This window comes from Bos mutus, chromosome 6, assembly GCF_027580195.1.
Source record: "Bos mutus isolate GX-2022 chromosome 6, NWIPB_WYAK_1.1, whole genome shotgun sequence".
Taxonomy (NCBI): Eukaryota; Metazoa; Chordata; class Mammalia; order Artiodactyla; family Bovidae; genus Bos; species Bos mutus.
Window position 1 is genome coordinate 92,334,570 of NC_091622.1, and position 22,647 is coordinate 92,357,216.

Consider the following 22,647-nt stretch of genomic DNA (forward strand, 5'->3'; position numbering starts at 1 on the left):
ACTGAAAACAACTGTAACATTGACTACAAAGCAGTAACGGCAATTACCTTCTGTTGAGTGCCTACTGCTGTCTTCTGCAGTTACCTTCTGTTGAGTGCCTACTGCTGTCTTCTGCAGTTACCTTCTATTGAGTGCCTACTGCTGTCTTCTGCAGTTACCTTCTATTGAGTGCCTACTGCTGTCTTCTGCAGTTACCTTCTATTGAGTGCCTACTGCTGTCTTCTGCAGTTACCTTCTATTGAGTGCCTACTGCTGTCTTCTGCTTTGTGTGCATTCTCTCATTTCCTCCTCACGGGAGCTCAGAGAGGAAGGTGAGACTCTGATTTCACAGAAAAGGAAGTTGAAACTTGTGTGAGGTCCCATATGTGGCAATTTAAGATTTAAACCTAACTTTGTCTAATTTTGAAGCCTGTTCTTTTTAAAAGTCTGTTTGTCCATTTTACCTCCTTTTTATATATTCTAAGGTAAACTGACCAGTTTTAAGTTTTAAAAATATTGAATAATTACACTTCAGTTTCTTGGTGTGTCTAATTATGGGGTTCTGGCACAGCTGATGTGAATAAAGTAGAAATATAAGAGTTGGAGGAGTGGGTTGAGAAGGAACATTGATGGAAGGAGTGAAAAAAATCTCTACTTGTTTCCCACAGTTCCGGTCTTCTGAAAGTTGTTTTTGTTCAGTTGCAAAGTTACGTCTGACTCTCTGCTACCCCAGGGACTGCAGCATGCCAGGCTTCCTTGTCCTTTACTCTCTCCTAGAGTTTGCTCAGACTCATGTCCATTGAGTTGATGAAGCCATCCAACCATCCCATCCTCTGTCGTCCCCTTCTCCTGCCTTCAGTCTTTCTCAGCATTAGGGTCTTTTCCAATGAGTTTGGCTCTTCACATCAGGTGGCCAAAGTATTGGAGCTTTAGCATCAGTCCTGAAAACATACTGATTGTTAAAGACCCTAATTCACAGAGTAGAAGCACCATTACTGTTTGTAAATTTTTTTTCCAGTTAATAAAGTAAGTATACTCTTATTGGGAGAAGGCAATGGCAACCCACTCCAGTACTCTTGCCTGGAGAATCCCATGGACGGAGGAGCCTGGTAGGCTACAGTCCATGGCGTCGCCAAGAGTTGGGCATGACTGAGCAACTTCACTTTCACTTTTCACTTTCATGCATTGGAGAAGGAAATGGCAACCCACTCCAGTATTCTTGCCTGGAGAATCCCAGGGACAGAGGAGCCTGTTGGGCTGCCATCTATGGGGTCGCCCAGAGTCGGACACGACTGACGCGACTTAGCAGTAGCAGCAGCATACTCTTATTAAAAATTTTAGCAATAAAGTATCACTCAATGCTACTACTCAGGTAATCAGTATTAATATTTTGGTGCTTTCCATTATTTTATTCAGTTGACAGAAACAGAAAAACAGGAACATGCACACAAGTGATGTTATAAAGTAAGGATTTCCCCATATTATTTAAAATCTCGTGAAAAGCAGCATTTTAATGGATGAGCAATATTTCATTCTGTTGACCCTCTAATTTATGGAATCATTTCCCAATTTAGGGGCATTTAACTTGCTTTCAGTTTGGAGAAAATCTTTGAGCATAATTTATTTTTCTCTGTATTTCTAGAAGTGACATTCCCGAGTTGAAAGGTATGATATCGTTGAAGGTCTTAATTAAGGTGCCTTTCTGAGCAGAACAGACCAGAACAAGGAAATATGGTTGGAAAACTTGCTCTGGGCAAGAGCATTCCAGGGTCCTATTAACTGGCCTATGAATAAATTATTCACTAACCTTCCATTAGAGCATTTTTCCTTTTGGTTGTGTTCATAATGGTGTCCTTCTGGAAAAATAGAATCGCACTAGTTTACTCTTCACATAAACCTTTCCGAATTTATATCATTAATGTACTTTCTTCTTTATTAGAAAACAGTAAATTAAAGTCTTACGTTTAAAAAAGTAAAAAGTTTTAATATGTGTATGGTAAATACTTGTAACTCTCAAGCATTAGCCTGCATCCAAATCACCTGGAGAGCTAGCAGGCTCAAATTGCTTGACACCAGTTGGCAAAGTGGGGTGGACCTTGAACATTTACATTTCTAACAAGTTCCTGTTGCCAAACCCAAGTTTGTGTGCCTGGTGCACACTCAATAAGCCCGAACAAACCAAACGGGGTTTGGAGCAGAGAGAGGTTTATCACAAGGGCCGAGCAAGGAAAATAGGCTGCTAGAGCTCAAAAAGTCCGAACTCTCTGAAGAGTTTTTATCTGCAAAACGTGGAGGGGAGGGCTGCAAGGTATATGACCTTCCCCTGTAACAGTGTGATGATGTTCCAGGAATCTCAGTCATTAGCCTTCCGATCCCAACCAGTCTGGGATCCAGAGCTTGTGCTCTGCCTACAGTTACCATCCTCCACCTGGATGGGGTCTTGGTTCTCGTCGAGGAACTGTGAGGTTGTTATGTACAGCTCTTGAGGAGGACGGGCCCTGTCCCAGTGCTGCAATTCTGTTCCTTGACTGCCTTTCCTTTGTTGCTGCTTTTCACTCTTCTGTTTGAATCTGCCCTCTAGAACTCTGGGAAGTTCTAGGAGGTTAAACTTTTCCCTACAGACAAGGAAGTATGGAGACAAGGAAAGGCTTTAATACATAGGTCCTGCTTGGGTTCATTCCCAGATGATGTTGCTGCTCCAGAGACTATACTTTGAAAACCATTGATATTTACTAATGGATGTTTTAACCCTGGGTTTAAAAAAACCAAACAAACTCTGGTTTTGATATCATCATCAGTTTATTTTCAAATTTGGCAGGTAATTCTGTGTAGCAGGGTTGAGAATCACTGGTGTATACAATTAATGAAATTATAAATGATGAAAAATTTTTAATAAAAATCAAGATTTTAAAAGACTGAGATAAAAAAATAACACACCAAATTTAAGAGTCAGGACTAGTTTCTAGCTTTCTGGTCTATCCCTATGTGTAAACAATTTAAATTTCTATGGGAAAACAATTCAAAATCTGAGATCTTTTGTAAAATTAGGACAACAATAAGGTGATCATCAATACTCGAACAAATTTCATAATGCAGCTTTTATAGGTGGCATTTCATGTTAGAAATGATGTGATATAACTATTATCATTACTATTATAAACAAATTTACTGATATTACTTATCATTATCTTGTTAAAAACCAGATATTTATGCTGGGATGGGGAGACCTATTTAATAGTTTTGTTTTGTTTTCCAGTAGTGAGTTTTTTAAGAGCAAGTAGTTAATCACAGTGTCCAGTAGGTGGCAATAATAATCTTTCATACAACTTTTAAATAGTTGTGTACTTACTGGTAAATACTTGTTTTCTCATTTGATTATACAAATGAAATAGCAAAAATACTTTATAGACAACTTGGAACTTTGTTTTTGTTTTAACTTTTATCATCGAATTTTTCAAGTATGCAGGAAAAAAAGAACACCCATTTACTTACCCCCCAGCACCAGCAATGATCAAATTATGCTATTCTAGATATGTCTATCCCTTCCATCTACCTACCATTCCCCAGCTTGTCCTCATCCTTGCCAGAGTAATTAAAAGTAAATCCCATTAAGAGTTTTAAGAATAATCAAGCTATAATTACAAGACGATTTTAGATCCATTTTTCGGAACCCAGTTTATTTGTGTTCTGCTCTGGCCATTGAGAGCATTTAGGTTCTTAAAATTGTATTTTTCATGTAATAATGGGCAAAACCCCTGTTTCTAGTGCTTTGAGAATAGTAACAGATTAGACAAAAGATTGTATATAAATATTAAATAGTTTAAAAGTAAGAAAAAAGTTGGTATCCTCACTTAAATTTTTGTTTTGAATCAAAATATGAGATTAGAAATGTAACTATTATAAGGAATAGGTTGAAATAATATGCAGCTTTCATTCTGAGGATATCCATAGGAATAGAAAATAGTTCAGTCGCTCAGTCGTGTCTGACTCTGTGACCCCATGGACTGCAGCACGCCAGGCCTCCCTGTCCATCACCAACTCCTGGAGCTTGCTCAAACTCATGTCCATCAAGTCAGTGATGCCATCCAACCATCTCGTCCTCTATCGTCCGCTTCTCCTCCTGCCTTCAATCTTTCCCAGCATCAGGGTCTTTTCTAGTGAGTCAGTTTTTCACATCAGGTGACCAAAGTATTGGAGATTCAGCTTCAGCATCAGTCCTTCCAATGAACACCCAGGATTGATCTCCTTTAGGATAGACTGGTTGGATCTCCTTGCAGTCCAAGGGACTCTCAAGAGTTTTCTCCAGCACCACAGTTCAAAAGCATCAATTATTTGGCACTCAGCTTTCTTTGTAGTCCAACTTTCACATCCGTACATGACTATTGGAAAAACCATAGCTTTGACTAGAACTTTAACCATAGCTTAAAGTTTCAAGATGGAAGAGTAGAAAGACATGCGCTCATCTTCTGCAAGAACTCCAAAATTACAACTTGCTGCTGAACAACTGCTGACAGAAGAATGTTGGATCCCACCAAAAAAAGATACCCCACATCCAAGGGCAAAGGAAAAGCCCCAGCAAGACGGTAGGAGGGGCAAAACTGTGTTTAAAATCAAACCCCATACCCACCAGAGACGCTCAGAGGGCTCAAACAAACCTTGTGCACACGAGGACCCAGAGACTTACACCAGAACTTATGCATTACTGGGGAAACAGACTCTTGGAGAGCACAAATAAAATCTTGTGCACACCAGGACCCAGGAGAAACGAGCAGTGACCCCACAAGAGACTGACCCAGACTTGCCCAGGAGTGTCCAGCAGAGGCGTGGGTCAGCGGTGGCCTGCTGCAGGGTCAGAGGCACTGAGTGAGGGGTTATTTGAAGGAGGTTGCCATTATCTTCCTTACCTTTACCATAATTTGGCCTCAGGTCAAACAACAGGGAGGGAACACAGCCCCACCCATCAATAGAAAATTGGATTAAAGATTTACTGAGCATGGCCCCACCCATCAGAACAAGACCCAGTTTCTCCCTCAGTCAGTCTCTGCCATCAAAAAGCTTCCATAAGCCTCTTATCCTTATCCATCAGAGAGCAGACAGAATGAAAACCACAATCACAGAAAACTAATCAAACTGATCACATGAACCACAGCCTTGTCTAACTCAGTGAAACTATGAGCCATGCCACATAGGGCCACTCAAGACGGATGGGTCACAGTGGAGAGTCCTGACAAAACATGGTCAGGACTGGAGAAGGGAATGGCAAACCACTTCAGTATTCTTGCCTTGAGAACCCCATTAACAGTATGAAAAGGCAAAAAGACAGGACACTGAAAGATGAACTCCCCAGGTTGGTAGGTGCCCAATATGCTACTGGAGATTTGTGGAGAAGTAACTCCAGAAAGAATGAAGAGACAGAGCCAAAGCAAAAACAACACCCAGTTTTGGATGTGACTGGCAATGGAAGTCTGATGCTGTAAAGAGCAATATTGCATAGGAACCTGGAATGTCAGGTCCATGAATCAAGGCAAATTGGAAGTCATCAAACAGGAGATGGCAAGAGTGAACATAGACATTTTAGGAATCAGTGAACTAAAATGGACTGGAATGGGTGAATTTAATTCAGATGACCATTATATCTACCACTGTGGGCAAGAGTCCCTTAGAAGAAATGGAGTAGCCATCATGGTCAACAAGAGAGTCTGAAATGCAGTACTTGGATGCAATCTCAAAAACGACAGAATGATCTCTGTTCATTTCCAAGGCAAACCATTCACTATCACAGTAATCCAAGTCTATGCCCTGACTAGTAATGCTGAAGAAGCTAAAGTTGAATGGTTCTACGAAGACCTACAAGACCTTCTAGAACTAATACCCCCAAAAGATGTCCTTTTCATTATAGGGGACTGGAATGCAAAAGTAGGAAGTCAAAAGATACCTGCAGTAACAGGCAAATTTGGCCTTGGAATGCAAAACAAAGCAGGACAAAGGCTAATAGGGTTTTGCCAAGAGAACGCACTGGTCATAGCAAACACCCTCTTCCAACAACACAAGAGAAAACTCTACACATGGACATCACCAGATGGTCAATACCAAAATCAGATAGATTATATTCTTTGCAGCCAAAGATGGAGAAGCTCTATACAGTCAGCAAAAACAAGACCAGGAGCTGACTGTGGCTGAGATCATGAATTCCCTATTGTCAAACTCAGAAAGTATTACTGTATTCTTTTATTGAAAAGAAACAGAAGGACATTAGGTAAATTTTGCAAGTAGAGAAAGGAAGAACAGAGTGAAGAATTTAAAGAAAACAGTGACCCATAATTCTTTAAATAACTGCTTAACATTTTGTTGTACTTTTTCTTCCTTCTTCTCTTGTAGAAGTCTGTTTCTGCCCCCACCCTGCCCCCCCAAATAACATGGTTGTGATCATGTTGGGTATAGGGTAGGAAGAGAGGTTGGCTTTGGAGGTTTTCCACATGTCTAGCTCTTCAGGCTTTGATTTGAAAAAAGCCAACCAAAAGCAATTTTCAAGTATTTGCTAAATGAAAGGCCTAAACCTTCCTGTATCTCATCATTATATGTTACATAAAAAACTTTATAGCATTGTTTCCTAAGTTGGTAATTAATGAAAATTAATTTGTATAAAATTTTAAGTTAAATAGGATAAACCAGTGTTTCCCAAAGGGCAATAAGTATACCATTAATGGCAAGAAAGACCAAGAAAGGAATTTTGATGGTAAGTGAATCACATCTTAGAATTAATAATTAAGTATTTTTTACTGTATTATAGGAAAATATAACTTGCATATGAAAGAATATGACTTCATATTGTTGCCTAGGTGACTGTTTGTAAAGTCTATTTAAAAACATTATATATTTTTCAGTCGCTCAGTCGTGTCCTGCTCTTTGCAACACCATGGACTACAGCATGCCAGGCTTTCCAGTCCTTTACTATCTCCTGGAGTTTGCTCAGATTCATATCCACTGAATCGGTAATGCCATCCAACCATGTCATCCCCTTCTCCTGCCTTCACTCTTTCCCAGCATCAGGGTCTTTTCCGCGAGTTGGCTTTTCACATCAGGTGGCCAAAGTATTGGAGCTTCAGCTTTAGCATCAGTCCTTCCAATGAATATTCAGGGTTGATTCCCTTTAGGATTGACTGGTTTGATCTCCTTTCAGTCCAAGGGACTCTCAAGAGTCTTCTCCAACACCACAGTTTGAAAGCATCAATTATATAAATATGTAAACTATGTAAACTGCTTTTCAAAGTTTTTATGCCACTACTCTTAGACTGGAGACCACTAATCCGTGGCTCTCGTGTTGTCATCCCCTGTATCCAGCTAGGCAGATTATGACGGATGATGTGACTCATCAATCGGTGGCTTTCCCACTGACTGCTATGTGGTCTCAGGTATTTTTTTCTCTTAGTTCAGTGCTCTATGTAGTCACACTGTTGACTAGAAGTGTATTGGAATATTAAAACACTCTTTTCATCCCGTGCCTTACGGTACAAGGTAATCAACTGAGTCTTGAAATTTTTTCAAATATTGCCCCTGTCAGTTGGTCCCGTTTTATTATAGACTGACATAAATGCAGCTCACTCTTAGAAAGCTGTCATTTCAATATATTACTTAGTCATGCTAACTGAGGAGCTGGCTTATTCTTACTTTATTCTTGTTTAGTTAAAATATTTTGTTTTCCTTCCTATTTTAATGTTTAATTGAATTTTTTTCATTTGGACTAGGAAAAACTCAGACGTTTACTGCAGCTTCATAGCTCAAAGTTAGGGAAAATGACTTAAAAGAGGAGGAAAGATGATACAGATACAAGGTTACACATGAATGCTGGCAGTTTAGGAGGTTAGGGAGGACTTCAGTGGCCTATATGGATTTGGAGGATGTTGGTTATGTATGAAATATATTGATTATAGTTTGTCACTTGAAATTAATATATGGTTTTGAATTACAAGTAGCATTTATCAAAGTGGAAAGTTAAAGATTGAGTTGCTTCTTAAAATTTTGACTAAGCTAACATGATAAAGTTGATGATTAAACCCTAAAAGATAATTCAAACCTGAGAGGAATAAAGAAGGGAGGAGGAGGGATCGATGAAAAATAAAAGGGTTTTGTGATATACATGAAACCAGGATTCAAGTTTTAGGAGTTGTAGTTTATGCTAACATCACATTCCAACTCCAGCTCTTACTAAGTGAGCATTCACTGTCTTATGAACCTCAGTCTTTTTGGCTATAACACAATTGTAAGAAAGATCATCCTTATTAACTCAAAGTGTTATAAAAACTAATCAGACAATATAAATGAAATTATTTTATAAATAATTAAGATACAATCAACTGCTGTTATCATAAATACTAGGGTAATATGTGAGTCTCAACATGTAAATAACTCAAACTAGATTTAAAAAAAAATTCTAGCTATGCTTTTCTGCCCATAATGGAATAACATGTATCAGAGTTGTCCCTCTACCTGTCAACAGCTAGAAAACTGGACAAAATACTTGAAGCAATTGTTTTCTGACAATGGAAAACATGCAGTACTTGAGTGTGTTCTCTGAATGGATGGAAACAAATGAGTCATACAGAAGCCTCAGCATTCTACCTGATGTCACGTTCCAGACCCAGTACAGAAGAGGGAGACCAAGGAACGCATGGCAGTCTCTGTATAGAAGTCACTGAGATCTGATTTTGGGAAGGTCGTGGCAGCTTCAGTTTGTGAGGTGCAACACCAGAGATGTGGGAGCTATGCAGAGGAGCCCCAAGGCTCTGCAGGAGGTTTCATTGAGACTTTGCTCTGGGCTAAGTAAGGTGCACATGCATAGTATGAAATGCCATAAGGCTAGACTAAATGCAATTACTGGGAAGCTGTAAGTTAAACAGTTCCCAGAACCTACATGTGGCTGAGACACACTTCAGTAATAGATACCCTAGAGTTATGTCTTCGGATGGGGCTAAAAGAGCTCTAGAGTAAAGGCTACTCTAGACCACCAATAACAATTTAAAAACAACATCAAAAGAATCAAACTAATTGGCAAGTAACAGCCTGCCAAATTCCACACTTTAAAAGCAGAAAACAGAATCCAAAATTTTAAGAACATAGCTTTTATAGTGTCTATGTATATGGAGAAATATCAATAACCTCAGATATGCAGATGACACCACCCTTATGGCAGAAAGTGAAGAGGAACTCAAAAGCCTCTTGATGAAAGTGAAAGTGGAGAGTGAAAAAGTTGGCTTAAAGCTCAACATTCAGAAAACGAAGATCATGGCATCTGGTCCCACCACTTCATGGCAAATAGATGGGGAAACAGTGGAAACAGTGTCAAACTTTATTTTTCTGGGCTCCAAAATCACTACAGATGGTGACTTCAGCCATGAAATTAAAAGACGCTTGCTTCTTGGAAGGAAAGTTATGACCAACCTAGATAGCATATTCAAAAGCAGAGACATTACTTGGCCAACAAAGGTTCATCTAGTCAAGGCTATGGTTTTTCCTGTGGTCATGTATGGATGTGAGAGTTGGACTGTGAAGAAGGCTGAGTGCCGAAGAATTGATGCTTTTGAACTGTGGTATTGGAGAAGACTCTTGAGAGTCCCTTGGGACTGCAAGGAGATCCAACCAGTCCATTCTGAAGGAGATCAGCCCTGGGATTTCTTTGGAAGGAATGATGCTAAAGCTGAAACTCCAGTACTTTGGCCACCTCATGCAAAGAGTTGACTCATTGGAAAAGACTCTGATGCTGGGAGGGATTGGGGGCAAGAGGAGAAGGGGACGACAGAGGATGAGATGGCTGGATGGCATCATTGACTCGATGAATGTGAGTCTGAGTGAACTCCGGGAGTTGGTGATGAACAGGGAGGCCTGGCGTGCTGCAATTCATGGGGTCGCAAAGAGTCGGATACGACTGAGCGACTGATCTGATCTGATATGCTGTTTGCTCAGTTGTGGCTGACTCTTTGGGACTCCATGGACTGTAGCCCACCAGGCTCCTCTGTCCATGGAATTTTCCAGGCAGTATTACTGGAGCAGGTTGCCACTTCCTACTACAGGGGATCTTCCTGACCTAGGGATCAAAACCACTTCTCTTGTGTCTCCTGCATTGACAGGCAGACTCTTCACCACTGTGCCACCTAGGAAGTCCTACCCAATAAAAATTATGACATACAAATGAGCAGGAAATTGTGAAGCAGAAAATCAGTAGAAACTGACTCAGAAATTATGGAAATAAATGAAATAGCTGGCATGGGCTTTAAAACAGCATAGTAAATATGGTCAAGTATGTAATGGAAAATATGGACATAATGGGAGAAATGGAAGACATTAAAAATAGGCAAAGGGAACTTTAGAGCTTCAGTGCAAATTAGAAATACAATACCTGAATGAAAAATTCACCTTTGGATTATCAGCTGATTACTCACCACAAAAGAAAAGAAGCATGACTTGAAGATACTGCAATAGAAACTATGTAAATTGAGATACTGAATGAAAGTAATAATAAAAGGCTGCTGCTGCTAAGTCACTTCAGTCGTGTCCGACTCTGTGGACCCCATAGACGGCAGCCCACCAGGCTCCCCCATCCCTGGGATTCTTCAGGCAAGAACACTGGAGTGGGTTGCCATTTCCTTCTCCAATGCATGAAAGTGAAAAGTGAAAGTGAAGTCGCTCAGTCATGTCCAACTCTTAGCGACCCCATGGACTGCAGCCTACTAGGCTCCTCCATCCATGGGATTTTCCAGGCAAGAACACTGGAGTGGGGTGCCATTTCCAGCTAGATCCTCAGTAATCTGAGAAGTATGATCTCACATATGCATAATTGGAGTATCTTAATATGCCAGCGTCCACTGAATCATGGAAAAAGGAAAAGTTCCAGAAAAACATGTATTTCTGCTTTATTGACTATGCCAAAGCCTTTGACTGTGTGGATCACAATAAACTGTGGACAATTCTGAAGGGATGGGAATACCAGACCACCTGACCTGCCTCTTGAGAAACCTATATGCAGGTCAGGAAGCAACAGTTAGAACTGGACATGGAACAACAGACTGGTTCCAAATAGGAAAAGGAGTCCGTCAAGGCTGCATATTGTCACCCTGCTTATTTAACTTCTATGCAGAGTACATCATGAGAAACGCTGGACTGGAAGAAACACAGGCTGGAAGCAAGATTGCCGGGAGAAATATCAATAACCTCAGATATGCAGATGACCCCACCCTTATGGCAGAAGGTGATGAGGAACTAAAAAGCATCTTGATGAAAGTGAAAGAGGAGAGTGAAAAAGTTGGCTTAAAGCTCAATATTCAGAAAACGAAGATCATGGCATCTGGTCCCATCACTTCATGGGAAATAGATGGGGAAACAGTGTCAGATTTTATTTTGGGGGGCTCCAAAATCACTGCAGATGGTGATTGCCGCCATGAAATTAAAAGATGCTTACTCCTTGGAAGGAAAGTTATGACCAACCTAGATAGCATATTCAAAAGCAGAGACATTACTTTGCCAACAAAGGTTCGTCTAGTCAAGGCTATGGTTTTTCCAGTGGTCATGTATGGATGTGAGAGTTGGACTGTGAAGAAAGCTGAGCACTGAAGAATTGATGCTTTTGAACTGTGGTGTTGGAGAAGACTCTTGAGAGTCCCTTGGACTGCAAGGAGATCCAACCAGTCCATTCTAAAGGAGATCAGTCCTGGGTGTTCTTTGGAAGGAATGATGCTAAAGCTGAAACTCCAGTACTTTGGCCACCTCATGCGAAGAGTTGACTTATTGGAAAAGACTCTGATGCTGGGAGGGACTGGGGGCAGGAGGAGAAGGGGATGATAGAGGAGAAGGGGATGACAGAGGATGAAATGGCTGGATGGCATAACCGACTCGATGGACATGAGTTTGAGTGAACTCCGGGAGTTGGTGATGGACAGGGAGGCCTGGTGTGCTGCAATTCATGGGGTCACAAAGAGTCGGACATGACTGAGCGACTGAAGTGAACTGAACTGAATATGGCAGAGAAGAGGAAATGGCAGGAAATATGTATTTGAAGGAATAATGGTTTAACAAGCAGGATGAAAACTATGATTTTGAAACCGAAGAAAACAAACTCCCAGCAGGATAATTGAAGGGAAAACCATTTTAAAACATATCATACTCAATTTGTTGAAAACCAATGATAATATAAAACTCTTGAAAGCCACTGGAGAAACAGAAGCAGTTGGGATAGCAAGATAAATTACTGATTTCTTCCCAGAAATAATATAAGCCAAACAAGGAATGGAATGATAAATGTAATATGGTTTTAAAAAGTTATCGTAAGATTCTATGTCAAGTGAAAATATCCTTAAAAGATGAGAGCAGCATAAAGATTTTTTTTTTTTACAAAAGCACAGAGCATTCATTTATTTCCAGTGGACCTGAATTACAAAAAATATTAAAGGAAGTCTTTCTAGAGGAAGAAAAGTGATACCAGTAAAAACCCAGTTCCAAATGAGTGAAGAATGCCAGCAATGGAAAATATATGGGAAAATATGAAAAATGATTTTCTAATTTTGTCCTTTCTTTAAAAAAATTACGTTTTAAAACAAATGTGACAGTGAATGGCAGGGCTTTTAACAGATTTGAAGGAAAATGTATGAAAACAGTAACATATAGGTTGGCATGGAATATATTTATACTTGGCTCTTTTCATTTGGGTTGGGTGTAGTTTTCTGTGTTTATCCACTATTTTTTTTTAATCTACTATTTTTAATGGATGAAATCCAATGTCAAAAGTCAATATAAAATTTTTTGCTGTCATGTTAGAACCAATTTGCATTTTTGAAAACAAGTATTGTAGTAGAACTGACTGTACAGTTCACCAAGTATGACAAAAGTTTGCACCTGTGTTCAGATCAGTTCACTTCAGTCACAGTCATGTTCAACTCTCTGTGACCCCATGGACTGCAGCATGTCGGGCCTCCCTGTTCATCACCAACTCGCAGAGTTTACTCGAGCTCATGTCCATTGAGTCGGTGATGCCATCCAACCATCTCATCCTCTGTTGTCCCTTTCTCCTCCAGCCTTCAATCTTTCCCAGCATCAGGGTCTTTTCTAGTGAGTCAATTCTTCACATCAGGTGGCCAATGTATTAGAGTTTCAGCTTCAGTATCAGTCCTTCTAAGGAATATTCAGGACTGATTTCCTTTAGGATGGATTGGTTGGATCTCCTTGCAGTCCAAGGAGCTCTCTAGAGTCTTCTCCAACACCACAGTTCAAAAGCATCAATTCTTCAAAGCTCAGCTTTCTTTACAGTCCAACTCTCACATCCATACGGGACTACTGGAAAAACCATAGTTTTGACTGCTGCTAAGTCACTTCAGTCATGTCCGACTCTGTGCAACCCCATAGACGGCAGCCCACCAGGCTCCCCTGTCCCTGGGATTCTCCAGGCAAGAACACTGGAGTGGGTTGCCATTTCCTTCTCCAATTCATGAAAGTGAAAAGTGAATGTGAAGTCGCTCAGTCGTGTCCGACCCTTAGCGACCCCATGGACTGCAGCCTACCAGGCTCCTCCATCCATGGGATTTTCCAGGCAAGAGTACTGGAGTGGGGTGCCATTGCCTTCTCCCGTCGTTTTGACTAGGCGGATCTTTATTGTCAAAGTAATGTCTCTGCTTTTTAATATGCTGTCTAGGTTGGTCATAACTTTTCTTCCAAGGAGCAAGTGTCTTTTAATTTCATGGCTGCAGTCACCATCTCTGTAATGATTTGGGAGCCCCAAAAAATAAATTCTCACTATTTCCACTGTTTACCTATCTATTTGCCATGAAGTGATGGGACCAGATGCCATGATCTTTGTTTTCTGAATGTTGAGCTTTAAGCCAACTTTTTCACTCTCCTCTTTCACTTTCATCAAGAGGCTGTTTAGTTCCTCTTCACTTTCTGCCATAAGGGTGGTGTCATCTGCATATCTGAGGTTATTGATATTTCTCCTAGCAATCTTGATTCCAGTTTGTACTTCATCTAGTCCAGCATTTCTCATGATGTACTCTGCATATAAGTTAAATAAGCAGCATGACAATACACAGCCTTGATGTACTCCTTTCCCGATTTGGAACCAGTCTGTTGTTCCATGTCCAGTTCTAACTACTGATTCTTGACCTGCATACAGATTTTTGAGGAGGCAGATCAGGTGTTCTGGTATCCCATCTCTTTGAGAATTTTCCACAGTTTGTTGTGATCCACACAGTCAAAGGCTTTGGCATAGTCAATAAAGCAGAAGTAGATGTTTTTCTGGAACTTGCTTTTTTGACGATCCATGGTGCCATGATGAAAATCAAGATGCAGAACATTTGCATCACCCCTTGCTTCAGTAACAGTCAGTACACAAGACATTTGTGTTCTGTCTCTATAGCTTTGCTTGCTGTAGGATTTCACATGGATGGATCATACACAGTTATTTATAGGTTTTTATATTTTAAAACTCAGAATCCATGTTGCCACATGTATCAATAGATGTTTCTTTTCTATTGCTGAAATATATTCTGTTGTATACCAAATGTATTTATCCATTCATTCACCTGTTAATAGGTATTTGTGTTGTTTCCACTTTGCTGCTACTATGAATAAAAATTCTGTGAAGATTAATATACAAGGTTTTTTTTTGGTGGACATTTGCTTTCTTTTCCCTTGGATTAATAATGGAACTGCTAGGTCATATGGAAAGAGACAGCTTTCATAAAAAACAAACAAACAGGTCTTCAAAATGGTTGTACCATTTTATACCTTCAATAGCAATGTCTGAAAGTTGAAATTGTTTCATATACTCCAGGACAGTTGGATTTTTAATGTCTAATTTTAGCTGTTCTAGTGGGTATGGAGTGATGTATCTTTGTGATGTTAATTTGCATTTCCCTGGTGACTAATGATGTTGAACTTCTTTTTATGTGCTAATTAGCTATTCTTTTGTCTCCTTTGGTAATTAGTACAAGGTGTCCATTCAGATCTGCTCTTTTGAAAAATTGGACTGTCTTCTTCTTATTGAATTGTAAAGGTACTTTATATTATCTGGTTTCAAGTCCATTGTCAAACATATGTGTTGCAAATAATCTTCCAGTTGAAGGCTGGCTTTATTTTCTTAATTGTGTCTTTCAAAGAGCAGAATTTTTAAATTTTTGTGAAGTTTATTTTATTACTATTTCTTATATGGTCAGTGCTTTCTGTGTCCTAATAAAGCTTTTCCCTCATAGAAATTGCAACGTTTTTCTTCTGTATTTTCCTCTATTACATTTCTTTTATAAAGTTAATAAGTTTTAACCTTTACTTTTAGGTTTCTGGTTTATTTCACGTAACATTTTTAAATGATGTAATGAAGGAAGTATAATTGTTCCGTACTGATATTCAGTTGCCCTAGGACCTTTTGTTGAAAAGACTATTTCCCTAGACATTGCATCCTGGTCACAAATTTATTAGCCATATATATGTAGGTTCATTTTTGAACTCTCTGTTTTGTTCTACTGATCTATTTATCTGTCATCATAGTAATACCACACTGTTCTTAACTCTGAATCCATGTTGCCACGTATATTATAGATGTTTCTTGGTACATGTGGCAACATGGATTCTGAGTTTTAAAATGTTAAAACCTATAAATAACTATGTATGATCCATCCAATTTATAGTTAGTCTTGAAGTCAGAAAATATGAGCATTCCAATTTTTTGTTTTGTTTTGTTTTTAAAGATTTGTTCTGGCTATTTTGTATCATTTGTATTTCTATCTAAATTTTAGAATCAGGAAACACCTTGGTGGTCCAGTGGTTAGGACTCAGTGCTTTCACTGTAGTGGCCAACATGCAATCCCTAGTTGGGGAACTAAGATCCTGCAAGCCATGTGGTTCATCCCCCAAAAAAGTCTGCAAATAATAAATACTGGAGAGGATCTGGAGGAGTGGGGAGGAAGGGGAACCCTTGTTGGTGGGAATGTGAAATTGGTGCAGCCACCAAGGAGAATAGGATGGAAGTTCCTTAAAAAAAAAAACAAAAAAAACTAAAAGTAGAGCTGTTATATGATCTAGCAATCCCATTCCTAGGCAGATATCCAGAGAAAACTCTAATTTGAAAGGATAAATGCTGAAAATTCCTGGCAGACCAGTGATTAGCACTCAGTGCTTTCACTGCTGGGGCCTGGACTCAAAGAGTTGCAAAGAGTTGGACATGACTGAAGCGACTTAGCAAATGCTATTTTGATTGAGATTTTATTGTATCTGTATTCTAATTTAGAGAGAATTGGTACGTTAACAACACCGAGTCTTCTAATCCATGACTGATATATCTCTCAGCTTACTTAAATCTTCTTTAATGGCTCTCAGAAAGAAAAAGTTTGAAGAAGTTCCATCCTGTGCCTAATTTGATGATTTTGTTGATGTTGCTGTTGTTCATGAAAGTGTCGTCCAACTCTTTCTGACCACATGGACTGTAGCCCGCCAGGCTCCTCTGTCCGTGGGATTTCCCAAACAAGAATTCTGAAGTGGGTTGCTGTGCCCTCCTCCAGGGGATCGTCCCGACCCAGGGATCGAACCCACGTCTCTTATGTCTCCTGCATTGACAGGCGGGTTCTTTACCACTAGTGCTACCTGGAAAGCCCCAGGAAGTTGTTTCTCATGAGTAGGTATTAAAGTTTACCAAGTGGTTTTTCTGAATTTTATTTAAAGAACCATATAGATTTTCTTTTTTGGTTTGTTAATACGGTGAATTATATTGATTATTTTTCAGAGATTAGAACAACCTTCCCTTACTGGGATAAACCCCACTGGTCATGGTGCATTATTAAGTTGGATTTCATAATATTTTATTAGGAACTTTTCCAACTAGGCTCAGAAGAGAGATTGGTTTTTAATTTTCTTTTCTTATAATAGGTTTACTTTTGGTATCAGGGTAATGCTAGACTCATTCATAATAAGTTGAGAAGTCTGCCCTCTATTTTCTGAAACTTTCTTAAGACAACTATTATATCTGCCTCAGATGTTGGATAAAACTCACCAGTGAGTGTGTCTTGAATTAGAATGTTTTTTGTTGCAAGATTTTAAGATATTTCACTTATTCAAATAATATAGGGGTCTTTAGGTATTTAATTTCTTTATGCCAGTTTATGCTTTTATAAATTTTGGCTATCAAGGACTTGGTCTATTTCTTCTGAGTTCTAGAATTTATTGCAATAAATATGTTTAAAACATTCTTTTATGATTATTTTAATATGTATATAATCTATGGTGATATCTCTCTTTCATTTCTATACTGGTAATTCATGTCTTCTTTTTTATTTTTGATTCTTCTAGTTTATTATTCTATTGATCTTTTTTAAAAATTTCGATTTAGATTCATTGATTTTTCACTGTTGTTTGTATTTTATTTTTAATTGGAATTTTTATAGCAAATTTATTAAGATATAGTTCACATCCCATATAATAATTCACCCATTTAGAGTCTACACTCAAAGTTGTTTGTTTTGTTTTGTATTATATATTCAGAGTTGTACAACTATTACCATAATGAATTTGAGAACATTTTCATAACCCCAAAAAGAAATCTATCCAGTCACTCTTCATTTTCCCAATGTACCCTTCCCCAGCCCTAGGCAACCACTAAACTACTTTCTATCTGTATAAAGTTGCCTATTTTGGACATTGCATATAAAAGGAGTCATCTAATTTGTGGTTCTTTTGTGACTGGCTTCTTTCACTTAGCATGTTTTCAAGGTTCACTTATTCTGTAGCATGCATCTGTTTATTTTGATTGTTGAATAATATTCTATTGTATGGCTACATCACACTTTGATTATCCATTCATCAATTGATGGACATTTGGATTGTTTGCATTGTTTGGCTATTGTGAACAACGGTGGTATGGTATTTGTGTACAAGTTTTGTGTGGACATATGTTTTCATTTTGCCTAGTATATATACCTAGTAGTGGAATTGTTGCGTCAAATGTTAACTCTGAGGACATACCAGGCTGTTTTCCAAAGTAGCTGCATCATATATTCCCATCAGCAGCTTGTGAGGCTTTCTATTTCTCCACATCCTTACCAATTCTTGTCATTATCTTCTTTTGATCATAACCATTCTAGTGAAGGGCAGTGCCAAAGAATGTTCAAACTACTGCCCAGTTGCGCTCATTTCACATGCTAGCAAGGTTATGCTCAAAATCCTTCAAGCTAGGCTTCAACAGTACATAAACCAAGACATTTCAGATGTTCAAGCTGGATTTGGAAAAGGCAGAGGAACCAGAGATCAAATAGCCAACATCAGTTGGATCATAGAAAATGCAAGATAATTCCATAAAAACTACTTCTGCTCAGTTGACTACACTAAAGCCTTTGACTGTGGATTAAAACAAACTGGAAAATTCTTAAAGAGATGGGAATATCAGGTCACCTTACCTGCCTTCTGTGAAGCCTGTGTGCAGGTCACGAAGCAACAGTTAGAACCAGACATGGAACAACGCACTGATTCCAAATTGGGAAAGGAGTATATCAAGGCTGTATATTGTCACCCTCATTATTTAACTTATATGCCTAGTACATCATGTAAAATTCCAGGCTTGATGAATCAAAGGCTGGAATCAAAATTGTGAGGAGAAATATCAACAACCTCAGGTATGCAGATTACACCATCCTTATGGCAGAAAGCAAAGAGGAACTAAAGAATCTTTCAGTGATGTGAAAGAGGAAAGTGAAATAGCTAGCTTATAACTCAACATTCAAAAAACTAAGATCATGGCATCCAATCCAATCACTTCATGGCAAATAGATGGGGAAAAAGTGGAAGCAGTGACGTATTTCATTTTCTTGGGCTACAAAATCACTGCAGACAGTGACTAAAGTCATGAAATTAAAAGATGCTACAGCTCCATGTGACTCTGCAAAAAAAAAAAGATGCTTGCTCCTTCGACAAACCTAGAGAGCATATTAAAAAGCAGAGACATCACTTTGCCAACAAAGGTCCATATAGTCAAAGCTATGGTTTTTCTAGTAGTCATGTACGGGTGTGGGTGTTGGATCATAAATAAGACTGTGTGCTGAAGAATTGATACTTTCTAACTATGGTGCTGAAGAAGATTCTTGAGAGCCCTTTGGACAGCAAGGTGGTCAAACCAGTCAATCTTAAAGGAAATCAGTCCTGAATATTCACTGAAAGGACTGATGCGGAAGGTGAAGCTCCAATACATTGGCCACTTGATGCAAAGAGCCAACTCGTTGGAAAAGATCCTGTTGCTGGGAAAGATTGAGGGCAGGAGGAGAAGGAGGGACAGAGGATGAGATGGTTGGATGGCATCACTGACTCAAAGGACGTGAGTTTGAGCAAACTCTGAGAGATAGTGAAGGATATGGAAGCCTGGTGTGCTGCAGTCCATGGGGTTGCAAAGAGTTGTATATGACTTAGTGACTGAACAACAATCCTAGTGGATGTGAATTGGTATCTCACTGTGGTTTTGACCTACATCTCCATGATTACTAAAGCTGTTCCTTTTCTCTTGAGCCGGACGGAGTTTGGTAGAAATTGTGTTGACTTTGTAGATAATTTAGGGAATATTGTTATCTTGGTAACATTTTTTATTCCGTGAACACAGTATGCCTTTCCATTTATTTAGGCCTTTATTTTCTTCAGTGATATGTTATAGTTTTCAGCTACAAATCTTGTACTTTTGTTAAATTTATTCATAAATATTTTCTTCTTTTTGATGTTATTATAAATGAAGTTATTTTCTCAGTTTCATTTTTGGAGGGTTCATAGGTATTGTATAGACCTACAGTTGACTTTTGTGTACTACTCTTCTATCCAGCAAACTTGGATTGTTGAACTTGATTATTACTCTTAGTTTTCCCTGATAGCTCAGTTGGTAAAGAATCTTCCTGTAATGCAGGAAAACCCGGTTCAATTCCTGGGTCAGGAAGATCCCTTGGAGAAGGGATAGGCTACCCACTCCAGTATTCTTGGGCTTCCCTTGTGGCTCACCTGGTATAGAATCCGCCTGCAGTGTGGGAGATCTGAGTTCCATCCCTCGGTTGGGAAGATCCCCTGGAGAAGGGAAAGGCTACCCATTCCAGTATTCTGGCCTAGAGAATTCCACAGACTGTATAGTCCATGGGGTCACAAAGAGTCAGACATGACTGAGTGACTTTCACGTGTGTGTGTGTGTTCCTTAGGATTTTCCGTATTCAGGATTATGTCATCTGAATAGACATAGTTTTGATTTTTTTTTTTTTTTTCCAATCTGGATGCCTTTTATTTCATTTTTCCCCACTACCTCTCTGGCTGGAAACTCCAGTGCAGTGTTGAATAAAAATGTCAAGAAAGGATATCCTTGCCTTGTTTCTGATATTATGAGGAAAATGATTGATTTTTCATCCTTTAGTTTGATTGTTGTTGTTGTTTAGTCACCAAGTTGTGTCCAACCTTTTTGAGACTCTATGGGCTGCAGCCCACCTAGTTCTTCTGTCCATGGGATTTTCCAGGCAAGAATACTGATGTGGGCTGCCATTTCCTTCTCCAGGGTATATTCCCAACCGAAGGATTGATCCTGTGTCTCCTGCATTGGCAAGGAGATTCTTTACCACTGAGCTGTGAGGGAAGCCCGTAAGTTTAATTGGCTGAGGGTTTTTGTAGATGTTGTTTGACATATTGAGGAAGTTTCCTTCTGTTCTTATTTTGTTGAATATTTTTATCATGAAATGTTGAATTTTTTAACATATTTTGCATCTATTGGGATGAAATTGTCCTTTATTCTATTGACATAATCTATTAATTGATGTTTGGATGTTAAGTCATTGTTGCATTTTTGAGATAATTCCTGCTTGGTTATGTTGTATAATACTTTCTGTATATTGCTGATTTCAGTTTGCTAGTATTATGTTGAGCATTTTTGCTTATATACTCATACAAAATTGCTTTGTGGTTTTCTTTTTTTGTGAAATCCTTTGTGTGGTTTTGGTACTGAGGTAATACTGTCCTCATAGGAAGAGTTGGGAAATGTTCACTCTTCTGTTTTCTTATAGTTTGTGAAGAGTTGTTATTTTGAAAAACTTTGTTTGAATTAACTAGTGAAGCCATCTGGGTCTCAACTTTTCTTCTGAATAATTTTTTTTAAATTTCTAATTTAATATCTTTACTTTTTCTAGATCTATTTGGATTTTCTTTTTCTTTTTAAGGTAGCTTTGGTAGTTTGTGCCCTTCTAAAAGTTTGTCCATTTCATTTAGTTACCTAATTTGTTTCCATACATTTGTTCATAGCATTCCCTTGTTATCCTTTCTTGTATGGTCAGAAGTAATGTCTTCTCTTTCATTCCTGACTGTAGTAATTTGAGTCTTCTCTTTGCTTGAAGAGTGTATGTTTGCCAATTTTATCAATTTTTTCAAAAAACCAGGGTTTACTTTTATTAGTTGTCTCTATTGTTTTTCTATTTTCTATTTGATATATTAGTACTCTGATCTATTATTTCCCTCTTTTTGTTTGCTTTAGATTTAATTTATTCTTCTTTTTCTATTGTCTTAAGATGGAACTTTAGATTATTGATTTAAAATCTTTTTTCTTTTACTGTAGGCATTTAAAACAATAAAAATTTGCTTTAGATGTGTTCCATAAGTTTTGGTATGCTGTGTTTTCATTCATTCATCTCAAAGTGTTTTCCAATTTTCATTGTGATATCTTCTTTGACCCATTGGTTATTTAGTTGTGTGTTATTTAATGTCTACACCTTTGTTAATTTTTCCTATTTGCTTGTTATTAATTTATAATTTCACTCAATTGTAGTAGTTGGAGAACATACTTGATATGATTTCAATCTTTTAAAATTTATTAAGGTTTGTTTAATGGCCTAGCATATGGTCTATCCTAGAGAATGTTCTGTGTGCACTTGAGAAGAATATGTATTCTCCTGTTGAGTAGAGAGTTCTATAAATGTCTTTTAGTTCTAGTTGGTTAAGGGAAATAGATGGGGAAACAGTGGAAACAGTGTCAGACTTTATTTTTTGGGGGCTCCAAAATCACTGCAGATGGTGACTGCAGCCATGAAATTAAAAGATGCTTACTCCTTGGAAGGAAAGTTATGACCAACCTAGATAGCATATTCAAAAGCAGAGACATTACTTTGCCAACAAAGGTCCGTCTAGTCAAGACTATAGTTTTTCCAGTGATCATGTATGGATGTGAGAGTTGGACTGTGAAGAAGGCTGAGCGCCAAAGAATTGATGCTTTTGAACTGTGGTGTTGGAGAAGACTCTTGAGAGTCCCTTGCACAGCAAGGAGATCCAACCAGTCCATTCTGAAGGAGATCAGCGCTGGGGTTTCTTTGGAAGGAATGATGCTAAAGCTGAAACTCCAGTACTTTGGCCACCTCATGTGAAGAGTTGACTCATTGGAAAAGACTCTGATGCTGGGAGGGATTGGGGGCAGGAGGAGAAGGGGACGACAGAGGATGAGATGGCTAGATGGCATCACTGACTCGATGGACGTGAGTCTCAGTGAACTCCAGGAGTTGGTGATGAACAGGGAGGCCTGGTGTGCTGCAATTCATGGGGTCGCAAAGAGTCAGACATGACTAAGCGACTGAACTGAAAGCTGTTAAAGTGTGCTACATTTTTATTAGGTAGTATCTTTTTTTTTCTCCTTTTCTCCTTATCCCCACTACC